Source organism: Phacochoerus africanus, chromosome 4 (genome assembly GCF_016906955.1).
Source record: "Phacochoerus africanus isolate WHEZ1 chromosome 4, ROS_Pafr_v1, whole genome shotgun sequence".
NCBI classification, from domain to species: domain Eukaryota; kingdom Metazoa; phylum Chordata; class Mammalia; order Artiodactyla; family Suidae; genus Phacochoerus; species Phacochoerus africanus.
Genome location: NC_062547.1, coordinates 11,806,490 through 11,820,058, shown reverse-complemented (window position 1 = coordinate 11,820,058; position 13,569 = coordinate 11,806,490). Strand labels below are relative to the sequence as shown.

General features: G+C 42.9%; 1 non-coding gene across 1 annotated transcript; it reads left to right on the top strand.

Moving 5' to 3' along the window:
• Positions 1-108, top strand: LOC125126640 (U6 spliceosomal RNA). The gene has a single exon (XR_007134735.1). It is a non-coding gene; the product is annotated as a U6 spliceosomal RNA (small nuclear RNA).
• Positions 109-13,569: the final 13,461 nt, after the last annotated feature.

Sequence of the window (13,569 nt, the reverse complement as noted above, 5' to 3'; positions counted from 1 at the left end):
GTGCTTGCTTCAGCAGCACATATACTAAAAATTGGAATGATACAGAGAACATTAGCATGGCCCCTGTGCAAGGATGACACGCAAATTCGTGAAGTGTTCCATGTTTTAATAAATAAATAAATAAATAGGAGTTCCCGTCGTGGCGCAGTAGAAACGAATCCGACTAGGAACCATGAGGTTGCGAGTTTGATGCCTGGCCTTGCTCAGTGGGTTAAGGATCTGGCGTTGTCATGAGCCGTGGTGCAGGGCTCGGATCTGGTGCTGCTGTCGCTGTGGTGTAGGCCGGCAGCTGCAGCTCCAGTTGGACCCCTAGCCTGGGAACCTCCATATGCCATGGGTGCGGCCCTAAAAAAAAAAAAAAAAAAAAAAAAAAAAGCAAAAATAAATAAATAAATAAATTGATCTTTGATTTTCTCAGAAGTCTTAGTTATAACTAGTCAGTAGCCAAAAACTGGATGATCTTTCATGCCGCCCCTCCCTTTTTTCCCTTTTTTTTTTTTGAGTTTTGTTAAGGTATAACATATAATGTTGTATAAATTTAATGTGTGTAATTAATGTGATGATTTGATTCAGGTGTAAGTCACCCTTCCATCACCACACATAATTACCTTTTTTTAAAAAATAGAACATTTCGGAGTTCCCATCATGGCTGAGTGGAAACAAATCTCATTAATATCTGTGAGGATGCAGGTTCGATCCCTGGCATTGCTCAGTGGTTAAGGATCTGGCGTTGCTGTAGGCTGTGGTGTGGGTCACAGACGTGGCTTGGATCCTGCGTTGCTGTGGCTGTGGTGTTGGCCAGTAGCCACAGCTCCGATTTGACCCCTAGCCTGGAAACTTCCATGTGCCAGAAGTGCGGCCCTAAAAAAAGACAAAAAAAAAAGACAAAAAAAAAGAACATTTAAAATCTATTCTCTTGGCAAATTTCAAATATATGAAAGAATTTTTTTGTCTTTTTGTTGTTGTTGCTATTTCTTGGGCCGATCCCTCGGCATATGGAGGTTCCCAGGCTAGGGGTCGAATCGGAGCCGTAGCCATTGGCCTACGCCAGAGCCACAGCAACACGGGATCCGAGCCGTGTCTGCAACCTACACCACAGGTCACGGCAACGCTGGATTGTTAACCCACTGAGCAAGGGCAGGGACCGAACCCGCAACCTCATGGTTCCTAGTCAGATTCGTTAACCACTGCGCCACGACGGGAACTCCGAAAGAATATTTTTAATTATTGTGCTCATGCTGTACATTAGATGCCCAGAACCTATTCGCCTTATAACTAGAAGTTTGTGTCCTTTGACCAATATCTTCCCATTTCCCCCTCCACCGAGGCCCTGGCACCCACCGTTCTACTCTCTGTTTCCATGAATTTGGCTTTTTTAGATTCTACATGGTGAGACCATACAGTATTTGTCTTTCTGTATCTGATTTATTTTATTCCATGGAATGACCTCAGAGTCCATCCATGCTGTCACAAACGGCAGGATTTCCTTCATTCTTATGGCTGAAAAATAGTCGTTATGTGTAGGAGACGCTTTCTTCATCCATTCTTCCCTTGCCACACACGTAGGTTGTTCCCATGTCTTGGCTATTGTGAGTAATATTGCAATGAATGTGGAAGTGTAAATCTCTCCTCCTCCTAATGAGGGACCTTAACGGTGAGATATTAAACCAGGTTTTCCTCGGAGCAGGACCTTCATTATGTGGTCCTGCATGAACAAACAGCAGACCAGACACCTGGTAGGTTGATACTATACCTGGTGACAGCGTGTTAATGGTCAGAGAGGCCCTGCAGGTATCATCACTCATTCATGCTTTCCCCAATGATTCTTTTTTAACTTTTATTTTTTTGCTTTTTTTAGGACCGCACCCAACAGCATAATGGCAGTCCCCAGGCTAGGGGTCGAACTGGAGCTGCAGCCGCCCGCCCATGCCACAGCCACAGCAACATGGGATCTGAGCCGCATCTGCAGTCTACACCACAGCTCATGGCAATGCTGGATCCTCAACCCACTGAACAAGGCCAGGGATCAGATCCAAATCCTCATGGATCCTAGTCGGGTTTGTTAACTGCTAAGCCTCGAAGGGAATTCCAAACAATTCTTTTTTTAAGAAAAATTTTTATTATGGTTGATTTACCACGTTCTGTCAATTTCTGCTCTACAGCAGAGTGACCCAGTTTTTATATATATATTCTTTTCCTCATAGTATCTTCTATCACAAAAGATTGGATATATTTCTCTGTGCTGTACAGCAGAACCTCATCGCTTATCCATTCTAAATGTAATAGTTTGCATCTTCTAACCCCAACCTCCCCGCCACCCCACTCCTTCCTCCTCCCTCCAGTCAACCACAGTCTGGTCTCCATACCTGTGAGTCTGCCCCAAACACCTCCTATAGCCTGTTATTTCCAGGTACTGCCGTGAGTGCTTGGGGGGATGAACTCCATCTCTGTGGTCAGCAAGGAGTCGTCTGCCTGGTGTCCCTTGCTGGCTGTCTCCTTTGTCCTGGAATGAGAGCCACATGCTATCTCTTTGATCGTCCTCTTGTGTTCAAGCCTGTGCAGCAGGATGATGAAATTCACGGAAACTAGGAAGACACAGAAGTGAGGTGGGGAACTCTGGTACATCAGAACAAGTTCTCCAACAGGGCCTCGGGGGAGATAATTCAACCCTCCTCTCGTGGCTCATGAGGGGAATGGTCGCTTCTAGAGAGCAAGGTCCACATTCTGTGTGTATTTTGTAGACAGTCACACAGGGAGTAATTGGGAAATTTCAAAAGAGGAGCTGCATGCTAATTGGGAAAAATCATGTCTCTTGCCTCCTAGCAGAAGGCATTACTGGTGGATAGGCACCACAGGGTAGTGATTGATTACTCTGTCTCAGGACCCTGACCGCTGGGGTTCAAATCCTGCTTTTGCTCAGCGAATGCAATCCTGTGTTGTTTACTCAAACTCACCCAGTTTCCTTATGATCATATTAACAGCATCTATTTCTCAAGGTTTTGGAGAAGGGTTAAATGAAAATGCGTGAAATGTGCCTGGCATATAGCAAATAATCAATAAATTCTTACTGTAATTATTAATCATTCAAGTCTATCTTTTTTTTTTTTTTTTTTTTTTTTTTGGCCAGGCTCATGGAATGCAGAAGTTCCTGGGCCTGGGATCAAACCCATGTCATGGCAGGGACCTGAGCCACTGCAGTGACAACGGTGGACCCTTAATCCTCTGTGACACAAGGGAATTCCAAATTACGCAAGACTATCTTTGCAGCACAATATAACTCATCCAAGTAGGATCTACATGTCTTTCTTGAGGGTATGACAAGCCTAGAAGTACTTGAACTTTATATGAGGTAGAAATGGATTCATAAACTGAGGGAGTATCAGCTTTTATTGAGTGTAAAGCACTTTTGCAAAAGTAATTTTATTTTTTCTTTGTCACAATCCCAGATGTTTTACCATCTTACAGAGAGAGAAATTAAGGTTCAAACAAGTGAAGTCTGTGCCTTCAGCTAGGCACAGCAGATAGGAACAGGCCTTCGGCACTGGCAGACTTTATGCTACTGCTGCCTTGGAATTTTTTTTTCCTTAACAACAAACAATTCAAATAGTTAAATTAGGTGTCATCGACATAATAAATTGATGTTTAGGTTAAATTTGATAACAGAAAATAGAATTAGTTTTTCATTTTTGCTTTTTTGCATTTTTTGGGCTGCACCCACCGCATATGGAGGTTCCCAAGCTAGGGATTGAATCGAGCTACAGCTGCTGACCTACGCAACGGCCACAGCAATGAGGGATCCAAGCCACATCTGTGACTCACACCACAGCTCACAGCAATGCTGGCTCCTTAACCCCTTGAGCAAGGCCAGGGATCAAACCTGCATCCTCATGGATACTAGTCAGATTCATTTCCACCGAGCCACAACAGAAACTCCAGAATCAGTTTCTTATATTTTAAAAAAGTATCACTAGACTACCCCTGTTCCTGTTCCTCCCCCATACCAACATTGTAACACTCTCTTTAGGCTACACAAACCCTCCTGTTTCACACCAAATAATCATGTGTTGCACTTCAGAGAAAAAGGAGGCTGTGGGTGTGAAGAATTCCCACAAATTTGTAATAAATTTTAAAAAAGATTATTCAGTGATCCAGCAATCCCACTCCTGGGCATATATCTAGACAAAACTATAATGCACCCCCTATTATAAGCACCCCTATGTTCATAGCAGCACTATTCACAACAGCCAAGACATAGAGACAGACTAAATGTCTATCAACAGAGGCATGGATAAAGAAGATATAGTACCTATTGATAATGGAATATTACTCAGGCATAAAAATAACAAAACAATGTCATTCTCGCCAACATGGATGCAACTAGAGATTCTCATACTAAGTGAAGTAAGTCAGAAAGAGAGAGACAAATACCATATGATATCACTTACATGTGGAATCTAAAGTATAGCACAAATGACTCTATCTACAAATCGGAAACAGACTCACAGACATAGAAAACAGACTTGTGGTTGCCAAGGGGGATGGGGAGGGTTTGGGGTTAGTAGATGCAAACTATTATATATAGAATGGATAAACAACAAGGTCCTACGGTAATAGCACAGGAAACAATATCCAATCTCCTGGGATAAACCATGATGAAAAAGAATACAAAAAAAAGAATGTATGTATGTATGTATGTATATAACTAAATCACGTTGCCGTACAGCAGAAACTGGCACAGCATTGTAAATCAACTATATTTTCAGACAAAATAAAATTAGAAAAAAGCTGAAATACTTAGGAATATGCCACCAGTTTTGAATTTACTGGATTGTCACTTACAAAGATAGTCTTTATAACAATTATAATTTCTTTGAGAAGTTTTACCCAATAAATCTTAGCTTTCATCTACATGCTTACCATCTAAGGGCTTCTTAAAGATAAAATGATGTTGTTATTTGTTTAAAAAAGATTATTCAAAAAATCTTTCCCCTGTAGCACTTAATGAACTCTAATATCAGATGACTGGAAAAAAAAAAAAATCCTTTGTCAGAATTCCTGTTGTGGCTCAGTAGGTTAAGAACCCGACTAGTATCCATGAGGATGCAGGTTTGATCCCTGGCCTTGCTCAGTGGGTTAAAGACCCAGCATTGACTTGAGGTGCAGTGTAGGTCACAGACTTGCTCGGATCCCACATTGCTGTGGCTGTGGCTTAGGCTGGCCTGGGAATTTCCATATGTCTCACGTGTGGCCCCCAAAAGACCATTATTTCCAAGTAACAGAGGCCCGATTTGTGTTGGTTTAAACACATGGGAGTGTATTCTTGCATTTTGAAAAGAAATCCAGAGGTAGGCAACTCAGGGTTGGTATGGCAGCTCACTGAAGTCTTCTGAGACCCAGCCTCCTTCTTTCTCCTCCACTGTGCATTATTACTATTGTTGAGATTGTTGCTCTAAGGGGGCTGCTGGAGCTCCAGTCATTACAACTGCATTCTAGGCAGCAAGAAGAGGGAAGGAGGAAGAACAAAAGGAAATTCCCTTTCTTACTTTCTTTCTTTCTTTTTTTTTTTTTTTTTTTTGTCTTTTTAGGGCTGCACCCATGGCATATGGATGTTCCCAGGCTAGGGGTCTCATTGGAGCTGCAACTGCTGGCCTACTTTGCTGTAGGCACAGCAATGCTGGATCCAAGCATCTGACACAGCTTGCTGCAAATGGATCCTTAACCCACTGAGTGAGGCCAGGGATCAAACCTGCATCCTCATGGATACTAGTTGTGTTCTTGACCTGATGAGCCACAGGGAACTCCTCTTCTGAGGTGTTGACTAGATGGTTGTCTTCTTCTTATATCTTCACATGGTCTCTCTGTGCCTGGGTCTCATCGCCACTTCTTATAAGTCACCAGTCATGTTGGATTCGAACCCATCCTAATGACCTCATTTTAACTTAATGCCTCTTCAAGGCACTGTCTCCAAATACAGTCACGTGCTGAGGTATTGGGGGTTAGGATTTCACCTTATTTTTATTTTTGCTTCACCCACAGCATATGGAAGTTCCTGGGTCAGGGATTGAACCCACACCACAGCAGCAACTCAAGCCACTGCAGTGACAATGCCAGATGCTTAACCCACTGCACCACAAGGGAACTCCTTAACTTAAGTTTTTTTGGGGGGCCGCACCTGCGGCATATGGAGGTTCCCAGGCTAGGGGCTGAATCAGAGCTACAGTTGCCAGCCTATACCACAGCCACAGCCACATCCTAGTCGGATTCGTTTCTGCTGCGCCGCAGCAAGAACTCCTTTTTCTTTTTCTTTTTTTTCCTTTTAAAGTTTTGAGAGACACAATTCAGCCCATAACATACACAGAGCAGAATGCATGATACATAGAGTATGACACACAAGAGTGAAATGAATACCCATCAATACACCACTCCACTTAGGAAATGTATACTGGACTTTCCCTTATCTTTATATCAATCCCATTCTCCAAACCACTCCCCCTAAAAAGGTAACCTCTGGTTTGAATCTATTAAGGAAAAATTATTCCCTTGGTTATTTTGCCTTTTAAAGGCTCAGTCTTGGGAGTTCCTGTTGTGGCACAGCAGGATATGAACCCAACTAGTATCCCCAAGGATGTGGGTTCCACTGATCCCTGGCTTCACTCAGTGGGTTAAGGATTCGGTGTTGCCATCAGCTGTGGTGTAGGTCGCAGACGTGGCTTGGATCCCGCATTGCTGTGGCCGTGGTGTAGGCTGGCAGCTACAGTTCTGATTTGACCCCTAGCCTGGGAACTTCCATATGCTGAGGGTGTGGCCCTAAAATAAATAAATAAATATAAAAATAAAGGCTCCGTCTCCTCATTCTGTAGACTGGGAATAGTGTTGTGAGGCCTTCTCCAAAGTGGCCTCTTCTCTCGCCTATTTCCTTTTAAAATTGAAGCGATTTTTAAAAATTGAAGTTTAGTTGATTTGCAGTGTTGTGTTAGTTTCAGGTCTTCAGCAAAGTCATTCAGTTTTATATATATATAAATATATATATATTCTTTTTCAGAGTCTTTTTTCATATAGATTATTACAAAATTTTGTATATAGTTCCCTATGCTATTCAGGAGGTCCTTGTTTTTTGTTTTTTGGTTTTTTTAAATCTATTTTACATATAGTAGTGTGTACCTGTTAAGCCCAAACTCCTTTTTTTTTTAGCCATGCCCACAGCATGCAGAAATTCCTGGGCCATGGGTCAGTCCCAAGCCACAGCAGTGACAATACTGGATCCTTAACTGCTAGGCCACCAGGGAACGCCCCAAACTCCTAATTTATCCTCCTACCCCCAAAGTGACTTTTAAAAGTATATATCAGGGAGTTCCCATTGTGACACAGCAGCTTAAGAATCTGGCATCGTCTCTATGGTAGCTTGGGTTTGACTCCCAGCCCAGTGCAGTGGATTAAGGATCCAGTATTGATGCAGTATAGATTGCAACTGTGGCTTGGATTCAATCGCTGGCCCAGGAACCTCCATATGCCTCAGGTGTGGCCAAAAAAGGAAAAGAAAAGGCATAAATCAGATGTTTTGTTTTGTACCTTTTCCTTAAAAACTCTGCAAAGGCAGTTTCCATTGTGGCTTAGCAGGTTAAGAACCCGACTAGTATCCATGAAGACGCGGGTTCCATCCCTGGCCTTGCTCAGTGGGTTAAGGACATGGCGTTGCTGCAAGATGTGGCATAGGCTGCAGATGCTGCTCAGATCCTATGGCTATGGCATAGGCCTGCAGCTGCAGCTCTGATTTGACCCCTAGCCTGGAAACTTCCATATGCCACAGGTGTGGCTCTAAAAAAACCCCACCTCACTTCTCCCCCAAAAAACTCTGCAAAGTCTTCCTGCTATAATAAGCATAATTCCCTTCAAGGCCCCATGTGGTCACTCTGCCTTCACTCCAGCAGTATTTACCTGCTGTGGCCCCTCGAACTCCTCACTCATTCTCATCTCAAGGAGAGAGGCCGTCGCCTTCTTCTGGCTTGGGATGCCCTCCTGAGCCTTTGCATGGCTCTCTTCTCATTAATTAGGATGTCACATGTTCCTCAAGGCCTTTCCTGGCCTCTATCTAAAGCACAAATCCTCCATCACTCTTTATTCCTTTACCTGTATTTGCTCTCTTCTTAGCACTTAATCACCATCCAGCCCCTCAGACTGTAAGCAGCACCAGAGCAGAGCATCTGTTTTGTCACCTCTGTACCTGGAGGAATGCTGGACATTCAACAAGTGCTTCTCTGATTTACTTTTATCAAGTTCCTGGCCAGGGGGTTGCTGTGCTAAAATGGTGACAATGCAGTTTGAAATGGGCTTTGCATACAGAAGGTCCATGCTCTGAATAAACCATTTAAATTGTTTCTTCAAAGCCCAACTCTTTCCTAAACAGATGTTTGTTGTCTGCCTGCCAAGTATTGCCCCTGTGCTGGGTCCCCTGTGGGCAGTTGCTACATTTGTGGGGTTCACATGTTAACTCAGTGGACGAATGAGTGAACCAATCACCTGTGACTGATATATCTAATATAAAAAATGCATTTCAGGGGTTCTCTGGTGGTACAGCAGGTTAAGGATCCAGTGTTGTCACCTCTGTGGCTCAGATTCAGTCCCTAACTTCTCAAACAAAACCTGAGAAAAAATGCATTTTAAAATATCGTGATAGAGAAGAGTGAAAGTGAGCTTTTTTTTTTTTTTTTTCCTTTTTCCCTCCTTTTCAAAATGCTTAAACCAAAAGGAACCATACATGGAGTTCCCATCATTGCTCAGTGGTTAATGGACCCGACTAGTATCCATGAGGATGCGGGTTCGATCCCTGACTTTGCTCAGTAGGTTAAGGATCTGGCATTTTGGTGAGCTGTGGTGTAGGTTGCAGACAAGGCTCTGATCTGGCATTGCTGTGGCTGTGGTGTAGGCTGGCAGCAGGCAGCCGTAGCTCTGATTTGACCCCTAGCCTGGGAATCTCTATATGCCGTGGGTGCAGCCCTAAAAAAGACAAAAGACAAAAATGAAAACAAAAACAAAAACAGATGCCTGTAGCTGCCTTTCTGTTATTTGATCCTTATGTATGCAATTGGCCCCAATTGCAAGGGCCAATTTTAAAACCTGAATTATCTTTTTTTTCTTGACATTACCAAGCCAGAATTTTTATATCTGCCTATTGAAAATGAAGGCATTAAAACCCAGTCAGAAGAATTTGCAGATGTGTCCTTAAATGCTTGTAGTTTTTCAGCTGCTCCTATATGAAATTTGGGTCGGAGAGCAGGGGCCTTCTCGTAACTTGGACTCTACACGTGGAGCTTAAAATGTAATGGTTTAAATCCTCGTATTAGTCCTTACTAGCTGAAAGGTCTTGCTGATCTCATTTTGATACTGTACAATGATAGTGCCCATTCTACTGCAGAAGGCTATAGAGAAGATAAAATTGGAAAATGAGTGTCAGTGTTCCAGTACACCATAAAAAAGAGCTAGAGAAATGTAAGGTGACATTGTGGTTTGCCTTTGTTCACTTTTGGATGGACAATAATGATTGATGAAAATTATTTGAAGACTGAAGCCATTGATGGGATAAATAAATGTTATGGCACACAGTTGGACACCATACAACCTTTAAAAAAACATGGTACCTCTTTCTATACTGGCATAGAAAGATGTCTAGGATGTATTATGGGAAAAAAAAAAGTGAAAATAGCTACAAATCTATGTGTACATCTGGTTTTGCTGGGGTGGTGGTGGTAGTGGTGGAGTCCTTTAGATTGGTGAAAATCTAAGCAATTTAAGAGATATTCAAGGGAGTTCCCATTGTGGCGCAGCAGTAACAAATCTTAGTATCCATGAGGATGGGGGTTCAATCCCTGGCCTCAGTCAGTGGGTTGGGGATCTAGTGTTGCTGTGGGCTGTGGTGTGGGTCGCAGATTCGGCTCAGATCCCATGTTGTTGTGGCTCTGGCTTGGCTGGCAGCTGCTGCTCCTATTTGACCCCTAGCCTGGGGACTTCCATATGCCATGGGTGCAGCTCTAAAAAGACAAAAATTAAAAAAAAAAACAAAAAACAAAAAACAATTCTATTCACAATGAGCAAGATGGGCGACACATCACTGATTACCTAGCCCCCTTCAAGATGTTTCCCAGCTCTCAGGTCTGATTTAGGTTTATGTTCCCTTGGAGAATGAACGCGGCTAAACTGGGGAGCTTGGAGAATCATGTTGAATAATAAATGACAGGTTCTTTGGAACGGCTTTACATGCAACATTCACAAGATAAAAAAGCAAGCAGAGGCTGTTATCAGACCTGCAAAGCATTTGCACCTGTGCCTCTGCTTCAAGAAGGTAAATACTAAAAACAATGCTATTAGGTGATTTTAAGAAACTGATTCCTCAGATTAAAGACTTGTTTCCTAAAAACCGACATATTAATTTCTTAAGGGTCACAATATCAATATACTTAGACATAGCTGGGTGAAGAAAAGTTGAAGTTGCCTTCAATCTCCGGCTTCTACTTTTCACACACTGGACTTTATTGTTCTCCAAAAGTAGATGGTGGATGGCATCCAGTGATCTGCATTAAATTAAAAAAGCGGGGAGTTCCTGTCGTGGCTCAGTGGTTAACGAATCTGACTAGGAACCATGAGGTTGCAGCTTCAATCCCTGGCTTTGCTCAGTGGGTTAAGGATCCGGTGTTCCCCTGAGCTGTGGTATAGGTTGCAGATGGGGCTTGGATCCCATGGGGCAACTGAATTCAGGAGTTCCCGTTGTGGCTCAGCAGAAACGAACCTAACATCCATGAGAACACAGGTTCGATCCCTGGCCTCACTCAGTGGGTTAAAGATCCGGCGTTGCCATGAGCTGTGGTGTAGGTTGCAGATGCAGCTTGGATCCTGTGTGCTGTGGCTGTGGTGTAGGCCAGCAGCTACGGCTCCAATTTGACTCCTAGCCTGGGAACCTCCATATGCTGCAGGAGCAGCCATAAAGAAACCACACACACACACAAAAAAAACCCCCCAAAAAACAAGAAACAAAAAAACTGAATTCGAATCATATATGCTTTCCACTTTTCCCCAGACTCTATCATAAACACTTCCCATGATTTAATATTCTAGTTGTTCATGGCCCAGATTAACATTTACTTAACCATTAGTGTGGTGTTGGACACACGGGTTATTCCTAATTTTTCTTTTATAAATAATGCTGTACTTAAGAATCTTTCCTCAGATTTCTAAAGCCAAATTAATAAGTCAATATGAATTGTTCTGAAGCTCTTTTTTTTTTTTTTTGTCTTTTTAGGGCCACTCCTGTGACATATGAAGGTTCCCAGGCTAGGGGTTGAATTGGAGCTGTAGGGGCTGGCCTACGCCACAGCCACAGCCACGCCAGATCTGAGGCACTTTTGCGACCTACACTACAGCTCACCGTAACACTGAATCCTTAACCCATGGAGTGTGGCCAGGGCTCAAACCTGAGTCCTCATGGATGCTAGTCAAATTTGTTTCCACTGAGCCATGACAGGAACTCCTAGTTCTGAAGTTCTTTATATTGCCAAAGCACTTCCCAGGAACGTAGACATTTACCCCACCAGAGTGCGTGATAGCCCCAACTTCTCACTAGCATTCTTTCAAGTTTTTGGTCATTTGATAGGTTAAAAATATTTTCTATTTTTCTGATTACTAGTGAACTTAACATTCACTTCCATTTTTTCCCGAAAAATACTATTAACGAATCTCTTATTTATTACTTATCAGGGTCTTCTTTTTCTCATACAAAGAGGTTACATACATGGATGTAATGTTTTCTTGCTTTCTTTTTATGGCTGCACCTGCTGCATATGGAAGTTCCTGGGCTAGGGGTCAAATCAGAGCTGCAGCTGAAGGCCTGTGCCACAGTCATGGTGACACTTGGATCTGAGGCTTATCTGCGACCTACACTTGCAGCAATGCCAGATCCCTGACCCACTGAACAATGCCAGGAACTCCTGATGTCAGTTTTGAATTCTGTGCTATGTTGTTATAAATTATTTTAGTGCATATTCTATCTTTCACATATAATTAGTCAGGAGGTTAATGCTGCTCTCATTGGTTGAGTCTTAGAACAACTTTTTAAGGACCAAAATGTAGTATCTGGTATTTACCACATGATTCAAAACCCAGCTGGTAGTTACTGTAAGGACGTCTTAAACTTGGTTTTCTTCTCACAAGAAATGTAATACTGATGTTTTCTGGACATTTCCTCAAACCGTAGTGGAGACTGTAATCTAAAGAGGAGCAGAGCTCATAAACCTCACCAATAACCAGCTATCCAGGGACTTCGGCTCCCTCACGCCTTAGATGCTGGACCACAGCACCTCACTCCTTTCATTCTGAATCTAGTCTTCTGGGGATGAAAGGGCACCACTGGGCTGGGTCTATCCTAATACAGCAGAGCTATCGACTGAGACCTCTGCTCTTTCACATTAAGTGGTGAGAATGAATCTTTTACCAGAAGTCATTCCCTCATAGCATTAAGCATATCCTGATTGAGCCTCCTGCTCTGCTGCTCACCATTTGTGCTACTTCCCCTCAAGAAGCCTGTCTGCTCATCAGGAAAAACTGCACTTTATGTGAGTAGGCATCCAGTAATGTCAAATTATCTCCTCCCTCATTTTTAACTTGTTCTGCCTTCTCTAATTGTTTGAAATTCCCCCTCCCCCAACAAAAGCTTTCAAATATTTACTACTGAACCAACCTATTAGTGCAGAAGCATAGAAACAAAGAAAAAAAAAATCATCTTCCGAATAAAACACGCCCAATTACCCAGATAGTGGTGATGCTTTCAGCCTGATACAGTCAGGTGCTAGTGACCTTGACGGAACATCAGTATGTGTGCCTCTCATGTGTGAGTCCCTGTAGACCCAGCCTGGTTCTTCTCTGATGGCTCCTCTTGGAGTTGTACTTGACACTACGACCAGTTTGCAGGAGAACCCACGGGGGAATGGGAAGACCTGCTTTTGTTTCTTGGTCGGGTATCACTTGATCCTGCAAGTCTCTGGTGAGACTTGAAGAAGACACAGAAGGGAAGAGTCGATGGCACACACCACAAGGGTGAAGAAAGGAAGAGAGAACCCAATCTTTTCATGAGCATTTGAGAGTAAAATCCACACTCACATTTGAAATAGTTAACATGAATTTACTACAATGAACCACCTCCTTTGAAGAGATGTGAGAGGTAAGGAAATACTAACCACGAGGGCAGCTTAAGGCCCAACTGTGCTGTGAAGTTCCTTAAAAACGTCTCACATGCCTGGAGATGAAGAAGATCAACTGAAACTTACAATTCTGTTTTGTAGTTAAAAGCCTATGTGTGGGGGAAGCGGGGGTGGGGGGGGACCTAGGTTTTTAAAGGAAAGTTATCCTGTACACCTAAGATCTTTCCTCTCTTACGACAAAATAAAAAAGGTAAAAACATCAGGTCATAATAGCCTTACTAACCCCCAATACCAAGAGGTTTGCCAGTCTAGCTAAACATGCTGGAAACACACTGCAAAGTCTGTTTAGAAGTAACAAGCAGAAAAGTAGGCACACATTTTTTTC